We start from the raw sequence: 16,594 nt of genomic DNA, 5'->3' as shown, positions 1-16,594 counted from the left end.
ATGTTTATACAGATCGCGGTGTAGAGATTTCCATGTTTATACAGATCGTGGTGAAGATATTTCCATGTTTATACAGATCGCTGTGTAGATATTTCCATGTTTATACAGATCGCGGTGTAGATATTTCCATGTTTATACAGATAGCGGTGTAGATATTTCCATGTTTATACAGATCGTGGTGAAGTTATTTCCATGTTTTTACAGATCGCGGTGAAGATATTTCCATGTTTATACAGATGGCGGTGTAGATATTTCCATACTTATACAGATGTCTGTGTAGATATTTCCATCTGTATACAGATGGTATTGTAGGTATTTCCATGTTTATACAGATGTTGGTGTAGATATTTCCATGTTTATTCAGATGACCGTGTAGATATTTCCATGTTTTACAGATGGCAGTGTAGATATTTCAATGTTTATAGAGATGGCGCTGTAGATATTTCCATGTTTATACAGATCGCGGTGTAGATATTTCCATGATTACACAGATTGCGGTGTAGATATTTCCATCTTTCTACAGATGGCATTGTAGATATTTCCATGTTTATGCAGATGGCGGTGTAGATATTTCCATGTTTATATACATGGTGGTTTAGATATTACCATGTTTATACAGATAGCTGTGTAGATAATTCCATGTTTAAACAGATCGTGGTGAAGATATTTCCATGTTTATACAGATCGCGGTGTAGATATTTCCATGTTTATACAGATCGCGGTGTAGATATTTCCATGTTTATAGAGATAGCGGTGTAGATATTTCCATGTTTATAGAGATAGCGGTGTAGATATTTCCATGTTTATACAGATAGCGTTGTAGGTATTTCCATGTTTATACAGATAGCGGTGTAGATATTTCCATGTTTCTAGAGATAGCGGTGTAGGTATTTCCATCTTTATAGACATAGCGGTGTAGTTATTTCCATGTTTCTAGAGATGGTGTTGTAGATATTTCCATGTTTATACAGATAGCGTTGTAGGTATTTCCATGTTTATACAGATAGCGGTGTAGATATTTCCATGTTTACAGAGATAGCGGTGTAGATATTTCCATGTTTATACCGATAGCGGTGTTGGTATTTCAACGTTTATACAGAGAGCGATGTAGATATTTCCATGTTTATACAGCTCGCGGTGCAGATATTTATATCTTTATACAGATGTCATTGTAGATATTTCCTTATTCACACAGATGGCGGTGTAGATGTTTCCATGTTTATAGAGATAGGGGTGTAGATATTTCCATGTTTACTCAGATGGTTGTGTAGATATTTCCGTGTTTATACAGATGGCGGAGTAGATAGTTCCATTTTTATGGAGATGGCAGTGTAGATATTTTCACGTTTATAGAGATGGTGGTGTAGATATTTCCCTATTTATAGAGATAGCGGTGTAGATATTTCCATCTTTCTACAGATGGCAGTGTAGATATTTCCATGTTTATACAGATGGCGGTGTAGATATTTCCATATTTAAACAGATGTGTGTGTAGATATTTCCATGTGTATACAGATGGTATTGTAGGTACTTCCATGTTTATACAGATGGTGGTGTAGATATTTCCATGTTTATTCATATGACCTTGTAGATATTTCCATGTTTTTACGCATGGCAGTGTAGATATTTCAATGTTTATAGAGATCGCGCTGTAGATATTTCCATGTTTATACAGATCGCGGAGTAGATATTTCCATGTTTATACAGATAGCGGTGTAGATATTTCCATGCTTTTACAGATATCGTTGTAGATATTTCCATGTTTACACAGATTGCGGTGTAGATATTTCCATCTTTCTACAGATGTCATTGTAGATATTTCCATGTTTATGCAGATGGCGGTGTAGATATTTCCATGTGTATATAGATGGTGGTGTAGATATTACCATGTTTATACAGATAGCGGTGTAGATATTTCCATGTTTATACAGATCGTGGTGAAGATATTTCCATGTTTATACAGATCGCGGTGTAGATATTTCCATGTTTATACAGATCGCGGTGTAGATATTTCCATGTTTATAGAGATAGCGGTGTAGATATTTCCATGTTTATAGAGATAGCGGTGTAGATATTTCCATGTTTATACAGATTGCGGTGTAGATATTTCCATGTTTATAGATATAGCGGTGTGGATATTTCCATGTTTATATGGATAGCGGTGCAAATATTTCCACATTTATACAAATAGCGGTGTAGTTATTAGCATGCTTATACAGATAGTGTTGTAGATATTTCCATGTATAAACAGATGTCTGTGTATATATTTCCATGTTTAAACAGATGGCGGTGTAGATATTTCCCTGTTTATACAAATAGCGGTGTAGATATTTCCATGTTTATACAGATCACGGTGTAGTTATTTCCTTGTTTATACAAATAGCGGTGTAGTTATTTCCATGTTTATACAGATAGCGGTGTAGACATTTCCAAGTATATACAGATGGCTGTGTAGATATTTCCATGTTTATACAGATGGCTGTGTAGATGTTTCCATGTTTATACAGATGACTTTGTAGGTATTTCCATGTTTATACAGATGGCGGTGTAGATATTTCCATGTTTATAGACAGTGCTGTGTAGATATTTCCATATTTATAGAGATAGCGGTGTACATATTTCCATCTTTCTGCAGATGGCAGTGTAGATATTTCCATGTTTATACAGATGGCCGTGTAGGTATTTCCATTTTTACACAGATGTCTGTGTAGATATTTCCATGTGTATACAGATGGTATTGTAGGTATTTCCATGTTTATACAGATGGTGGTGTAGATATTTCCATGTTTATTCAGATGACTGTGTACATATTTCCATGTTTTTACTGATGGCAGTGCAGATATTTCAATGTTTATAGAGATGGCGCTGTAGATATTTCCATGTTTAGACAGATAACGTTGGAGATATTTCCATGTTTTTACAGACAGCAGTGGAGATATTTCCATGTTTATACACATAGCGGTGTACATATTTCCATGTCTTTAGAGACAGCTGTGTATGTATTTCCATGTTTATACAGATAGCGGTACAGATATTTCCATGTTTACACAGATGCCTAGGCAGATATTTCCATATTTATACAGAGGGCTGTGTAGATATTTCTAGGTTTATACAGATGGCAGTGTAGATATTTCCATGTTCCTACATATGACTGTGTAGGTATTTCCATGTTTATACAGATGGCTTTGAAGATATTACCATGTTTATAGAGATAGCGGTGCAGATATTTCCATGTTTATACAGATAGCGCTGTATACATTTCCATGTTTATAAAGATCGCGGTGTAGATATTTCCATGTTTATACAGATACCGGTGTAGATACTTCCATGTTTATACAGACCGCAGTGTACATAATTCCATGTTTATAGAGATATCAGTGTAGATATTTTCATGTTTGTACAGATGGCGGTGTTGATGTTTCCATCTATACACAGATTGCTGTGTAGGTATTTCCATGAGTATACAGATGGCATTGTAGATATTTCCATGTTTATACAGATGGTGGTGTAGATATTTCCATGTTTACACAGATGACTGTATAGGTTTTTCCATGTTTATACAGATGGCGGTGTAGATATTTCCATGTTTATAGAGATAGCGGTGTAGATATTTCCATATTTATACAGATAACGGTGTAGAAATTTCCATGTTTATGCAGATAGCGGTGTAAATATTTCCATGTTTGTACAGATAACGGTGTAGATATTTCCATGTTTATGGCGATAACGGTGTAGATATTTCCATGTTTATTCAGATAGCGGTGCAGATATTTCCATGTTTTTACAGATGGCGGTGTTGATATTTCCATCTGTACACAGATGACCGTGTAGATATTTCCATGCTTATATAGATGGCGGGGCAGATATTTCCATGGATATGTAGATGGTGGTGTAGATATTTCCATGTTTATACAGATAGCGTTGTAGTTATTTCCATGTTTATATAGATAGAAGTGTAGATATTTCCATGTATATACACATGGCTGTGTAGATATTTCCATTTTTATACAGATGGCGGTGTAGATATTTCCATGTTTATTCAGATAATTTTGTCAGGATTTCCATGTTTATACAGACGGTGGTGTAGATATTTCGATGTTTATAGAGATAGCAGTGGAGATATTTTCATCTTTATACAGATAGCGGTGTAGATATTTCCATGTTTATACTGATCATGGTGTAGATATTTGCATGTTTATAGAGATGGCGGTGTAGAGATTTCCATGTTCACTGAGATAGCGGTGTTGGATTTTCCATGTTTATAGAGATAGCGGTGTGGATATTTCCATGTTTATACACATAACGGTGGAGATATTTCCATGTTTATACGGAGAGCAGTGGAGATATTTCCATGTTTATAAACATAGTGGTGTACATATTTCCATCTTTATAGAGACAGCGGTGTAGGTATTTCCAAGTTTATACAGATAGCGGTGCATATATTTCCATGTTTATACAGATGCATATGCAGATATTTCCATATTTATACAGAGGGCTGTGTAGGTATTTCCATGTTTATACAGATGTCTTTGTAGATATTTCCATGTTTATAGAGATAGCGGTGCAGATATTTCCATGATTATACTGATATCGGTGTAGATATTTCTATGTTTACACAGACCGCAGTGTAGATATTTCCATGTTTATAGAGATAGCAGTGTAGTTATTTCCATGTTTGTACAGATGGCGGTGTTGATGTTTCCATCTATACACAGATTGCCGCGTAGGTATTTCCATGTGTGTACAGATGGCATTGTAGAAATTTCCATGATTATACAGATGGTGGTGTAGATATTTCCATGTTTACACAGATGACTGTATAGGTATTTCCATGTTTATACAGATGGCGGTGTAGATATTTCCATGTTTATAGAGATAGCGGTGTAGATATTTCCATATTTATACAGATAACGGTGTAGAAATTTCCATGTTTATACAGATAGTGGTGTAAATGTTTCCATGTTTATACAGATCACGGTGTAGATGTTTCCATGTTTTTAGAGATAGCGGTGTAGATATTTCCATGTTTATACAGATAGCGGTGTAGATATTTCCATGTTTATACAGACCGCGGTGTAGATATTTCCATGTTTATACAGATAGCGGTGCAGATATTTCCATGTTTGTACAGATGGCGGTGTTGATATTTCCATCTATACACAGATGACTGTGTAGCTATTTCCATGTTTATACAGATGGCGGCGCAGATATTTCTATGGATATGTAGATGGTGGTGTAGATACTTCCATGTATATACAGATAGCGCTGTGCTTATTTCCATGTTTATATAGAGAGCGGTATACATATTTCCATGTATGTACACATGGCTGTGTAGATATTTCCATGTTTATACAGACGGCGGTGTAGATATTTCCATATTTATACAGTTAACGGTGTAGAAATTTCCATGTTTATACAGATAGCGGTGTAAATATTTCCATGTTTATACAGATCACGGTGTAGATATTTCCTTCTTTATACAAATAGCAGTGTAGTTATTTCCATGTTTATACAGATAGCGGTGTAGATATTTCCATGTATATACAGATGGCTGTGTAGATATTTCCATGTTTATACAGATGGCTTTGTAGATATTTCCATCTTTATACAGATGACTTTCTAGGTATTTCCAAGTTTATACAGATGGCGGTGTAGATATTTCCATGTTTATAGAGATAGCGGTGTAGATATTTCCATGTTTGTACAGATGGCGTTGTTGATATTTCCATCTATACACAGATGGCCGTGTAGATATTTCCATGTTTATACAGATGGTGGTGTAGATATTTCCATGGACATGCAGATGGCGGTGTAGATATTTCCATGTTTCTACAGATAGTGGTGTAGATATTTCCATGTTTGCACAGATGGTGGTGTAGATATTTCCGTGTTTATACTCATGGCGGAGTAGATACTTCCATCTTTATGGAGATGGCAGTGTAGATATTTTCATGTTTTTAGAGATGGCGGTGTAGATATTTCCATATTTATAGAGATAGCGGTGTAGATATTTCCATCTTTCTACAGATGGCAGTGTAGATATTTCCATGTTTATACAGAAGGCGGTGTAGATATTTCGAAACTTATACAGATGTCTGTGTAGATATTTCCATGTGTATACAGATGGTATTGTAGGTATTTCCAAGTTTATACAGATGGTGGTGTATTTATTTCCAAGTTTATTCAGATGACTGTGTATATATTTCCATGTTTTTACAGATGGCAGTGTAGATATTTCAATGTTTATAGAGATGGCGCTGTAGATATTTCCATGTTTATACAGATCGCGGTGTAGATATTTCCATGTTTATACAGATAGCGGTGTAGATATTTCCATGCTTTTACAGATATCTGTGTAGATATTTCCATGTTTACACAGATTGCGGTGTAGATATTTCCATCTTTCTACAGATGGCATTGCAGATATTTCCATGTTTACGCAGAAGGCGGTGTATTTTCATGTTTATATAGATGGTGGTGTAGATTTTACCATGTTTATACAGATAGCGGTGTGGATATTTCCATGTTTATACAGATCGTGGTAAAGTTATTTCCATGTTTATACAGATCGCGGTGAAGATATTTCCATGTTTATACAGATTGCGGAGTAGATATTTCCATGTTTATACAGATAGTGGTGTAGATATTTCCTTGTTTATATAGATGGTGTTGTAGATATTTCCATGTTTATACCGATAGATGTGTTGGTATTTCCACGTTTATACAGATAGCGATGTAGATATTTCCATGTTTATACAGCTCGCGGTGCAGATATTTATATCTTTATACACATGGCATGGTAGATATTTCCTTATTCATACAGATGGCGGTGTAGATATTTCCATGTTTATACAGATGGCGGAGTAGTTAGTTCCATGTTTATGGAGATGGCTGTGTAGATATTTTCATGTTTATAGAGATAGCGGAGTAGATATTTCCATGTTTATAGAGATAGCAGTGTAGATATTTACATGTTTATACAGATGTCTGTGTAGATATTTCCATGTGTATACAGATGGCATTGTAGATATTTCCATGTTTTTACAGATGACTGTAGAGGTATTTCCATGTTTTACAGATGGCTGTGCAGATATTTCCATGTTTATAGAGATAGCGGTGTAGATATTTCCATGTTTGTACAGATGGCGTTGTTGATATTTCCATCTATACACAGATGGCCGTGTAGATATTTCCATGTTTATACAGATGGCGGTGTAGATATTTCCATGTTTATACAGATCGTGGTGAAGATATTTCCATGTTTATACAGATCGCGGTGTAGATATTTCCATGTTTATACAGATAGCGGTGTAGATATTTCCATGTTTATAGAGATAGCAGTGTAGGTATTTCCATGTTTATAGACATAGCGGTGTAGATATTTCCATGTTTATATAGATGGTGTTGTAGATATTTCCATGTTTATACCGATAGATGTGTTGGTATTTCCACATTTGTACAGATAGCGATGTAGATATTTCCATGTTTATACAGCTCGCGGTGAAGATATTTATATCTTTATACAGATGGCATTGTAGATATTTCCTTATTCACACAGATGACGGTGTAGTTGTTTCCATGTTTATACAGATGGCGGAGTAGTTAGTTTCATGTTTATGGAGATGGCAGTGTAGATATTTTCATGTTTATAGAGATGGCGGTGTAGATATTTCCATGTTTATAGAGATAGCAGTGTAGATATTTACATGTTTATACAGATGGCTGTGTAGATATTTCCATGTGTATACAGATGGCATTGTAGATATTTCCATGTTTATACAGATGACTGTAGAGGTATTTCCATGTTTTACAGATGGCTGTGCAGATATTTCCATGTTTATAGAGATAGCGGTGTAGATATTTCCATTTTTGTACAGATGGCGTTGTTGATATTTCCATCTATACACAGATGGCCCTGTAGATATTTCCATGTTTATACAGATGGCACCGTAGATATTTCCATGGACATGCAGATGGCGGTGTAGATATTTCCATGTTTGTACAGATAGCGGTGTAGATATTTCCATGTTTTGACATATGGTGGTGTAGATATTTCCGTGTTTATACACATGGCGGTGTAGATACTTCCATCTTTATGGAGATGGCACTGTAGATATTTTCATGTTTATAGAGATGGCAGTGTAGATATTTTCCTATTTATAGAGATAGCGGTGTAGATATTTCCATTTTTCTACAGATGGCAGTGTAGATATTTCCATGTTTATACAGATGGCGGTGTAGATATTTCCATACTTATACAGATGTCTGTGTAGATATTTCCATGTGTATACAGATGGTATTGTAGGTATTTCCATGTTGATACAGATGGTGGTGTATGTATTTCCATGTTTATTCAGATGACTGTGTATATATTTCCATGTTTTTACAGATGGCAGTGTAGATATTTCCATGTTTATAGAGATGGCGCTGTGGATATTTCCATGTTTATACAGATCGCGGTGTAGATATTTCCATGTTTATACAGATAGCGGTGTAGATATTTCCATGTTTTTACAGATATCGGTGTAGATATTTCCATGTTTACACAGATTGCTGTGTAGATATTTCCATCTTTCTACAGATGGCATTGTAGATATTTCCATGGTTATGCAGATGGCAGTGTAGGTATTTCCATGTTTATATAAATGGTGGTGTAGATATTACAATGTTTATACAGATAGCGGTGTAGATATTTCCATGTTTATACAGATCGTGGTGAAGATATTTCCATGTTTATACAGATCGCGGTGCAGATATTTATATCTTTATACACATGGCATGGTAGATATTTCCTTATTCACACAGATGGCGGTGTAGTTATTTCCATGTTTATACAGATGGCGGAGTAGTTAGTTCCATGTTTATGGAGATGGCTGTGTAGATATTTTCATTTTTATAGACATGGCGGAGTAGATATTTCCATGTTTATAGAGATAGCAGTGTAGATATTTACATGTTTGTACAGATGTCTGTGTAGATATTTCCATGTGTATACAGATGGCATTGTAGATATTTCCATGTTTATACAGATGACTGTAGAGGTATTTCCATGTTTTACAGATGGCTGTGCAGATATTTCCATGTTTATAGATATAGCGGTGTAGATATTTCCATGTTTGTACAGATGGCGTTGTTGATATTTCCATCTATACACAGATGGCCGTGTAGATATTTCCATGTTTATACAGATGGCGGTGTAGATATTTCCATGTTTATACAGATCGTGGTGAAGATATTTCCATGTTTATGCAGATCGCGGTGTAGATATTCCCATGTTTATACAGATAGCGGTGTAGATATTTCCATGTTTATAGAGATAGCAGTGTAGGTATTTCCATGTTTATAGACATAGCGGTGTAGATATTTCCATGTTTATATAGATGGCGTTGTAGATATTTCCATGTTTATACCGATAGATGTGTTGGTATTTCCACATTTGTACAGATAGCGATGTAGATATTTCCATGTTTATACAGCTCGCGGTGCAGATATTTATATCTTTATACAGATGGCATTTTAGATATTTCCTTATTCACACAGATTGCGGTGTAGTTGTTTCCATGTTTATACAGATGGCGGAGTAGTTAGTTTCATGTTTATGGAGATGGCAGTGTAGATATTTTCATGTTTATGGAGATGGCGGTGTAGATATTTCCATGTTTATAGAGATAGCAGTGTAGATATTTACATGTTTATACAGATGGCTGTGTAGATATTTCCATGTGTATACAGATGGCATTGTAGATATTTCCATGTTTATACAGATTACTGTAGAGGTATTTCCATGTTTTACAGATGGCTGTGCAGATATTTCCATGTTTATAGAGATAGCGGTGTAGATATTTCCATTTTTGTACAGATGGCGTTGTTGATATTTCCATCTATACACAGATGGCCCTGTAGATATTTCCATGTTTATACAGATGGCACCGTAGATATTTCCATGGACATGCAGATGGCGGTGTAGATATTTCCATGTTTGTACAGATAGCGGGGTAGATATTTCCATGTTTTGACATATGGTGGTGTAGATATTTCCGTGTTTATACACATGGCAGAGTACATACTTCCATGTTTATGGAGATGGCACTGTAGATATTTTCATGTTTATAGAGATGGCAGTGTAGATATTTTCCTATTTATAGAGATAGCAGTGTAGATATTTCCATCTTTCTACAGATGGCAGTGTAGATATTTCCATGTTTATACAGATGGCGGTGTAGATATTTCCATACTTATACAGATGTCTGTGTAGATATTTCCATGTGTATACAGATGGTATTGTAGGTATTTCCATGTTTATATAGATGGTGGTTTATGTATTTCCATGTTTACTCAGATGACTGTGTATACATTTCCATGTTTTTACAGATGGCAGTGTAGATATTTCAATGTTTATAGAGATGGCGCTGTGGATATTTCCATGTTTATACAGATCGCGGTGTAGATATTTCCATGTTTATACAGATCGTGGTGAAGATATTTCCATGTTTATACAGATCGCGGTGTAGATATTTCCATGTTTATACAGATCACGGCGTAGATATTTCCATGTTTATACAGATCACGGTGTAGTTATTTCCATGTTTATACAGATAGCGGTGTAGATATTTCGATGTTTATACAGAAAGCGGTGGAGATATTTTCATGTTTACACAGATTTCGGTGTAGATATTACCATCTTTCTACAGATGGCATTGTAGATATTTCCATGTTTATACAGATGGCGGTGTAGATATTTCCATGTTTATATAGATGGTGGTGTAGATATTACCATGTTTATACATATAGCGGTGTAGATATTTCCATGTTTATACAGATTGTGGTGAAGATATTTCCATGTTTATACAGATCACGGTGTAGATAATTCCATGTATATACAGATCGCGGTGTAGATATTTCCATGTTTATACAGATAGCGGTGTAGGTATTTCCATGTTTATAGACATAGCGGTGTAGATATTTCCATGTTTATATTGATGGCATTGTAGATATTTCCATGTTTATACCGATGGCGGTGTTGGTATTTCAGCGTCTATACAGATAGCGATGTAGATATTTCCATGTTTATACAGCTCGCGGTGCAGATATTTATGTCTTTATACAGATGGCATTGTAGATATTTCCTTATTCACACAGATGGCCGTGTAGATGTTTCCATGTTTATACAGATGGCGGAGTAGTTAGTTCCATGTTTATGGAGATGGCAGTGTAGTTATTTTCATGTTTATAGAGATGGCGGTGTAGATATTTCCATGTTTATAGAGATAGCAGTATAGATATTTACATGTTTATACAGATGGCTGTGTAGATATTTCCATGTGTATACAGATGGCATTGTAGATACTTCCATGTTTATACAGATGACTGTAGAGGTATTTTCATGTTTTACAGATGGCTGTGCATATATTTCCATGTTTATAGAGATAGCGGTGTAGATATTTCCATGTTTGTACAGGTGGCGTTGTTGATATTTCCATCTATACACAGATGGCCGTGTAGATATTTCCATGTTTATACAGATGGCAGCGTAGATATTTCAATGGACATGCAGATGGCGGTGTAGATATTTCCATGTTTATACAGATAGCGGTGTAGATATTTCCATGTTTTCACAGATGGTGGTGTAGATATTTCCGTGTTTATACACATGGCGGAGTAGATACTTCCATCTTTATGGAGATGGCAGTGTAGATATTTTCATGTCTATAGAGATGGCGGTGTAGATATTTCCATATTTATAGAGATAGCGGTGTACATATTTCCATGTTTATACAGATCGTGGTGTAGATATTTCCATGTTTATACAGATAGCGGTGTAGATATTTCCATGTTTATACAGATGGCTGTGCAGACACTTCCATCTTTATACAGATGACTTTGTAGTTATTTCCATGTTTATACAGATGATGGTGTAGATATTTCCATTTTTATGGAGATAGCGGTGTAGATATTTCCATGTTTATACAGATCACGGTGTAGATATTTCCTTGTTTACATAAATAGCGGTGTAGTTATTTCCATGTTTATACAGATAGCGGTGTAGATATTTCCATGTTTATACAAATGGCTGTGCAGATACTTCCATCTTTATACAGATGACTTTGTAGGTATTTCCATGTCTATACAGATGATGGTGTAGATATTTCCATTTTTATGGAGATGGCTGTGTAGATATTTCCATGTTTATACAGATAGCGCTGTAGATATTTCCATGTTTATACAGATCGCGGTGTAGATATTTCCATGTTTATACAGATTGCGTTGTAGATATTTCCATTTTTATACAGAGAGCGGTGTAGATATTTCCATGTTTTTACAGATATCGGTGTAGATATTTCCATGTTTACACAGATTGCGGTGTAGATATTTCCATCTTTCTACAGATCGCATTGTAGATATTTCCATGTTTATACAGATGGTGTTGTAGATATTTCCATGTTTATATAGATGGTGGTGTAGATATTTCCATGTTTATACAGATAGCGGTGTAGATATTTCCATGTTTATAGAGATAGCGGTGTAGGTATTTCCATGTTTATAGACATAGCGGTGTAGATATTTCCATGTTTATATAGATGGAGTTGTAGATATTTCCATGTTTACACCGATAGCGGTGTTGTTATTTCCATGATTATACAAATAGCGATGTAGATATTTCCATATTTATACATCTCGCGGTGCAGATATTTATATCTTCATACAGATGTCTTGTAGATATTTCCTTATTCACACAGATGGCGGTGTAGATGTTTCCATGTTTATACAGATGGCGGAGTAGTTAGTTCCATGTTTATGGAGATGGCAGTGCAGATATTTTCATGTTTATTGAGATGGCGGTGTAGATATTTCCATGTTTATAGAGATAGCAGTGTAGATATTTACTTGTTTATACAGATGGGTGTGTAGATATTTCCATGTGTATACAGATGGCATTGTAGATATTTCCATGTTTATACAGATGACTGTATACATATTTCCATGTTTTTACAGATGGCAGTGCAGATATTTCCATGTTCATAGAGATAGCGATGTAGATATTTCCATGTTTGTACAGATGGCGGTGTTGATATTTCCATGTACACACAGATGGCCGTGTAGATATTTCCATGTATATACAGATGGTGGCGTAGACATTTCCAAGGACATGCAGACGGCGGTGTAGATATTTCCATGTTTATACAGATAGCGGTGTAGGTATTTCCATGTTTAAACAGATGGTGGTGTAGATATTTCCGTGTTTATACACATGGCGGAGTAGATACTTCCATCTTTATGGAGATGGCAGTGTAGATATTTTCATGTTTATAGAGATGGCGGTGTAGATATTTCCATATTTATAGAGATAGCGGTGTACATATTTCCATCTTTCTACAGATGGCAGTGTAGATATTTCCATGTTTATACAGATGGCGGTGTAGATATTTCCATACTTATACATATGTCTGTGTAGATATTTCCATGTGTATACAGATGGTATTGTAGGTATTTCCATGTTTATACACATGGTGGTGTATTTATTTCCATGTTTATTCAGATGACTGTGTATATATTTCCATGTTTTTACAGATGGCAGTGTAGATATTTCAAAGTTTATAGAGATGGCGCTGTAGATATTTCCATGTTTATACATATTGCAGTGGAGATGTTTCCATGTTTATACAGATAGCGGTGTAGATATTTCCATGTTTTTACAGATATCGGGGTAGATATTTCCATGTTTACACAGATTGCGGTGTAGACATTTCCATCTTTCTACAGATGGCATTGTAGATATTTCCATGTTTATGCAGATGGCGGTGTAGATATTTCCATGTTTATACAGATAGCGGTGTAGATATTTCCATGTTTATACAGATCGTGGTGAAGATATTTCCATGTTTATACAGATCGCGGTGTAGATATTTCCATGTTTATACAGATTGCGGTGTAGATATTTCCATGTTTATACGGATAGCGTTGTAGATATTTCCATGTTTATACAGATAGCGGTGTAGATATTTCCATGTTAATAGAGATAGCGATGTAGGTATTTCCATGTTTATAGACATAGCGGTGTAGATATTTCCATGTTTATATAGATGGCGTTGTAGATATTTCCATGTTTATACAGATAGATGTGTTGGTACTTCCACGTTTATACAGATAGCGATGTAGATATTTCCATGTTTATACAGCTCGCGGTGCAGATATTTATATCTTTATACAGACGGCATTGTAGATATTTCCTTATTCACACAGATGGCGGTGTAGTTGTTTCCATGTTTATACAGATGGCGGAGTAGTTAGTTCCATGTTTATGGAGATGGCAGTGTAGATATTTTCTTGTTTACAGAGATGGCGGTGTAGATATTTCCATGTTTATAGAGATAGCAGTGTAGATATTTACATGTTTATACAGATGGCTGTGTAGATATTTCCATGTGTATACTGATCGTGGTGTAGATATTTCCATTTTTATAGAGATGGCGGTGTAGATATTTCCATGTTCATAGAGAGAGCGGTGTTGATTTTTCCATGTTTATAGAGATATCGGTGTGGATATTTCCATGTTTATATATATAAGGGTGTAGATATTTCCATGTTTATAGAGATGGCAGTGTAGATATTTCCATGTTTATACAGATCACGGTGTAGATATTTCCTTGTTTACACAAATAGCGGTGTAGTTATTTCCATGTTTATACAGATAGCGGTGTAGATATTTCCATGTTTATACAGATGGCTGTGCAGATACTTCCATCTTTATACAGATGACTTTGTAGGTATTTCCATGTTTATACAGATGATGGTGTAGATATTTCCATTTTTATGGAGATAGCTGTGTAGATATTTCCATGTTTATACAGATAGCGGTGTAGATATTTCCATGTTTATACAGATCGCGGTGTAGATATTTCCATGTTTATACAGATCACGTTGTAGATATTTCCATTTTTATACAGAGAGCGGTGTAGATATTTCCATGTTTTTACAGATATCGGTGTAGATATTTCCATGTTTACACAGATTGCGGTGTAGATATTTCCATCTTTCTACAGATTGCATTGTAGATATTTCCATGTTTATACAGATGGTGTTGTAGATATTTCCATGTTTATATAGATGGTGGTGTAGATATTTCCATGTTTATACAGATAGCGGTGTAGATATTTCCATGTTTATAGAGATAGCGGTGTAGGTATTTCCATGTTTATAGACATAGCGGTGTAGATATTTCCATGTTTATATAGATGGAGTTGTAGATATTTCCATGTTTACACCGATAGCGGTGTTGTTATTTCCATGATTATACAAATAGCGATGTAGATATTTCCATATTTATACAACTCGCGGTGCAGATATTTATATCTTCATACAGATGGCTTGTAGATATTTCCTTATTCACACAGATGGCGGTGTAGATGTTTCCATGTTTATACAGATGGCGGAGTAGTTAGTTCCATGTTTATGGAGATGGCAGTGCAGATATTTTCATGTTTATTGAGATGGCGGTGTAGATATTTCCATGTTTATAGAGATAGCAGGGTAGATATTTACTTGTTTATACAGATGGCTGTGTAGATATTTCCATGTGTATACAGATGGCATTGTAGATATTTCCATGTTTATACAGATGACTGTATACATATTTCCATGTTTTTACAGATGGCAGTGCAGATATTTCCATGTTCATAGAGATAGCGATGTAGATATTTCCATGTTTGTACAGATGGCGGTGTTGATATTTCCATGTACACACAGATGGCCGTGTAGATATTTCCATGTATATACAGATGGCGGCGTAGACATTTCCAAGGACATGCAGACGGCGGTGTAGATATTTCCACGTTTATACAGATAGCGGTGTAGGTATTTCCATGTTTAAACAGATGGTGGTGTAGATATTTCCGTGTTTATACACATGGCGGAGTAGATACTTCCATCTTTATGGAGATGGCAGTGTAGATATTTTCATGTTTATAGAGATGGCGGTGTAGATATTTCCATATTTATAGAGATAGCGGTGTACATATTTCCATCTTTCTACAGATGGCAGTGTAGATATTTCCATGTTTATACAGATGGCCGTGTAGATATTTCCATATTTATACAGATGTGTGTGTAGATATTTCCATGTGTATACAGATGGTATTGTAGGTATTTCCATGTTTATACCGATGGTGGTGTAGATATTTCCATGTTTATTCAGATGACTGTGTAGATATTTCCACGTTTTTACAGAGGGCAGTGTAGATATTTCAATGTTTATAGAGATGGCGCTGTAGATATTTCCATGTTTAAACAGATAACGGTGGAGATATTTCCATGTTCATACACATACCGGTGTACATATTTCCATGTTTATACAGACAGCGGTGTAGGTATTTCCATGTTTATACAGATAGTGGTGCAGGTATTTCCATGTTTACACAGATGCCTATGCAGATATTTCCATATTTATTCAGAGGGCTGTGTAGATATTTCTATGTTTATACAGATGGCAGTGTAGATATTTCCATGTTCCTCCTCATGACTGTGTAGGTATATCCATGTTTATACAGATGGCTTTGTAGATATTTCCATGTTTATAAAGATAGCGGTGCAGATATTT

The sequence above is a fragment of the Pan paniscus genome, chromosome 20, assembly GCF_029289425.2.
Source record: "Pan paniscus chromosome 20, NHGRI_mPanPan1-v2.0_pri, whole genome shotgun sequence".
Classification (NCBI taxonomy): Eukaryota; Metazoa; Chordata; class Mammalia; order Primates; family Hominidae; genus Pan; species Pan paniscus.
The sequence above is the reverse complement of the archived record's forward strand: the minus strand, read 5'-3'. Positions refer to the sequence as shown.